Consider the following 3,344-nt stretch of genomic DNA (forward strand, 5'->3'; position numbering starts at 1 on the left):
ATTGACTCCAACCCCTGGTACATTTTGGCTGGTGGGAGCAAACTGCAGCACAGGGAGGAAACAGACATCAATGTTGTTATTCATTCAAAGCAATTTTTTTTAATGTTTAAACCCTATTTGCTGCTGCATTCCTCTAAATCTGGCTGCAGCATATTTATTCCTAGCAGATTACAACCTCTCACTGATCGCTGTCTTAATATTGAGAACTACCATCATTTCACCTGATGTAAATTTCAGTTGGCTATTCTTGTATCAGAATAAGATTTATTTTCATAAAATTTGGTGTTTTGCATTAGCATCATAGAGCAAGCATTCATATTATAACCATCTTATAACATTACTATAAATAAAAAAAAAAATAGTTGTGCACGAAAAGTAAGGGAGTGTCTTTGCTTCATTGATTATTCAGGAATGTGGTGGCAGCGGGAAAGAAGCTGTCCTTGTGTTTCTGAGTGCTCATATTTGGGCTCTTGTACCTTTTCCTGATGGTAGGAGAGTGAAGAGGGCATGGCCTGGGTGGTGGGGGTCTTTGCTTTTTTTTAAGACACCATTTCATGTAGATGGTACTCGATGGAGTGAAATCTGATGCCTGCCATATCGCAGGCTTAGTTAACAACCCTCTGGAGTTTATTCTTGTCCTGAGAGTTTGTGCCTCCATAGCAGGCAGTGATGCAACCAGCCAGAATGCTCTCCATGGTACAGTTGTACAAGTTTTCCAGAGTTTTCGGGGATATACCGAATCTCCTCAGACACCTCACAAATTATAGCTGTTGGCTACACTTTGTCAGCAAGTCACAGGATCATGCCTAATTCTATGATATCCAGGCTGACACTCCCATTTGATACTAAATCAGACTTCATTATCTTTTGGACTAAATTAAGGTAGAGTTTACTTTCCTTGGTGATTGATTCAATTGGATTATTGAAGAAGAGTTATTTTTATATTGGGCAATAGCTGTCCTTCAACTAAGTCGGTGAACACAAATTTCTATTTACTTACTCAATTGCTTTTGGTGGAACGTCATTATCTGTTTCTTGATTTAGAACAGTGACCACATTTAAGGTAAGGTTGTGAAATCTGAGGTTGTGAAAGGGACAATATAAAATTAATTTTCACTTTCTGATCAGGCTGCATCCAGGAATTTGAAAGAGCCCCAGTTATTCTCTTCCTGAAAGAATCCATGTACATTTATGGAAAAAAATGAGGTTGGAATTTTATTGATGTGAAATCAGTTACGGGGAGACACAGGAACTCTTCCAATTCTCATCTTGTAAGTGCAAGAAAGAAACTACTTTTTTTTACCATTTTGGCTGTCATTAAAGTTAAAAAAAAAAAAGTTAGAAATGAGGTTGCACCAAAATTGTAGTGATGTCCCAACAGTTAATGCACTGTTTTACATTGTTAGGTCATCATTGCATGGAAATATTGCAATTTGTTTCAAATGAAGAATTGGATTCTATATCTCATTTGGAATTAAGGACTGAGCAAAGTACCCAGGTTTGATTAAGTTTTAGTTTGCTTATCATTTTTCTCATTGCTTTATTTATAAAAACAATGGATATTTTTGTACATTTTAGGTTGTAGGAGACTGGTCATCTCAATATTTATTGTTCATCTGCAGATGCCATGCAAAAACAGTGGTGATGGGTCACCTTCTTGAACTGCTGAATTCTCATTGGATGAGGTAGAGATTTGGAGAGTGTTGATCCAATAATTTGGAAGGAATGACATGATATTCAAAAATCAGGATGGCATATGAATTTGAGTGACCTTAATCCTTTTTGAAAGAATAAAATATGGAGTCAAACTACTTTCAGAAATCTTGTTTGTCAGGCTGAGTGGTCTTGTTTCATTACTAATGCTGCTTGATCATTCTGCATGAAACAAATGTAAAATATCTCTCATGAAACAAATTGATCTAGATAGCTTGTAAAAGTTGGGTTGGTTCAATGTGATCAAGGCCTTGTGTCGGGAATATTTTAATATAATAATGTCTATAAATGGTGTTGATAATTGGTGCAGATGAAGGTTATATAATATGATAAGCAAATGATAATAGTCGAGTACGTGCCCCCCTGTGATCAGTCATCTGAAGGAACAAAAGAGAAATTCCAGAGAACATGCTCCACAGGCATTTTCTTTCATGGAGCTGAATTATGGATCATTAAAAGCAGCTCTAAGATTTTTTTTCAATTTCAAGTGGTGAGATGGAAACAAATGAAAAAATTGTAATGACTGAAATTTTGGACCAATTTAATTGCTTGTTCACTTTTTATAGACCTATTTGTGAAAGTCATCAATAAATGATGGTCTCCACTGATTGTTTTTTTGTCTAGGAATTTTGAGTCACTGCATCTCGCCATAGGTTATGACAATATTCACATGAAAGGTCCTGCCCTCATTGAACATAAATGATCAAATATGCTGCAGTTTTCAATAATGCAGGTAAGGATATTCATAAAATGTACTTAAATGAGAATCACCAAGGATTCTTTCTAAACCGCTGAGTAATGATCTTGGCAATAAGAACATTCATATCTTAGCACATCCCCACAGCTTTGGCAAGTGATATACAATAAATTCTGTTGCACTTTGAAATTTGAGGGTAGATTACAAGGATTCAAGAGCTGCAGCACAAGCTTGGTGGAACCGACAACTGTTGATGTGAAGAAATATGCCAGTTAAATCAAGGTTAACCAGGGAGTTACTTCAGTCCACCCCAAATATTAATAAGAGCACATTCCTAATATCATGATGGGAGCTCCCTCAGTACTGGCCAAGATGCTTCCTTAGTGCTAGCCCAGTGTTGGCTAGGGCACTCACTTGACACTGTCTTGGTGGTAGACTGGTGGACACTGTCCTAAGATTCACCTTGCCATTCTCTTGGCATTGTCCCAAAGAAGTCCTGAATGGATGCTTCCAGAACTCTGGTCAGCCACTCTCTTTGAAGTACCAATTGCTGGAGTGTGCCTTTGAGGTTTGCTTGGCTTTATATGGAGGAAACCAGTGTGCGCATTTGGGTTGTCAACAGGGGCACACGATCACCCGCAACATTAACGACAGATCATTTTGTGCTTCTCCACATGCTTGTGCATGATGTGCCCTACAAAAAATGGTCAAACTTAAATCCCTGCATGTGATCCTGTTGGTCTTTTATTCAAATAAGTTTAGAGCACGTTTTTAAAAACTTGATAGACAAAGCACAAAATCTCCTATTGTTGTGCGTGGATAGTGGAGGATCACGTGACCTCCCTGTCTGAAACCTCGCTGGAAGTCACATCATCTGCCAATCAAGGTTGAACTCTGCCCATAAGGTGAACATCTTACAGGTGGCTCATTTGAA

At 37.9% G+C, this 3,344-nt stretch overlaps 1 long non-coding RNA gene across 1 annotated transcript; it reads left to right on the forward strand.

The window, feature by feature from the left end:
• The first annotated feature begins 1,180 nt into the window (after nucleotides 1-1,180).
• LOC138752223 (uncharacterized) lies at nucleotides 1,181-2,412 on the forward strand. The gene is made up of 3 exons (XR_011350439.1): nucleotides 1,181-1,271; nucleotides 1,407-1,498; nucleotides 2,338-2,412. It is a non-coding gene; the product is annotated as an uncharacterized lncRNA (long non-coding RNA).
• Nucleotides 2,413-3,344: the final 932 nt, after the last annotated feature.

The sequence above is a fragment of the Narcine bancroftii genome, chromosome 1 (assembly GCF_036971445.1).
Source record: "Narcine bancroftii isolate sNarBan1 chromosome 1, sNarBan1.hap1, whole genome shotgun sequence".
NCBI lineage: Eukaryota > Metazoa > Chordata > Chondrichthyes > Torpediniformes > Narcinidae > Narcine > Narcine bancroftii.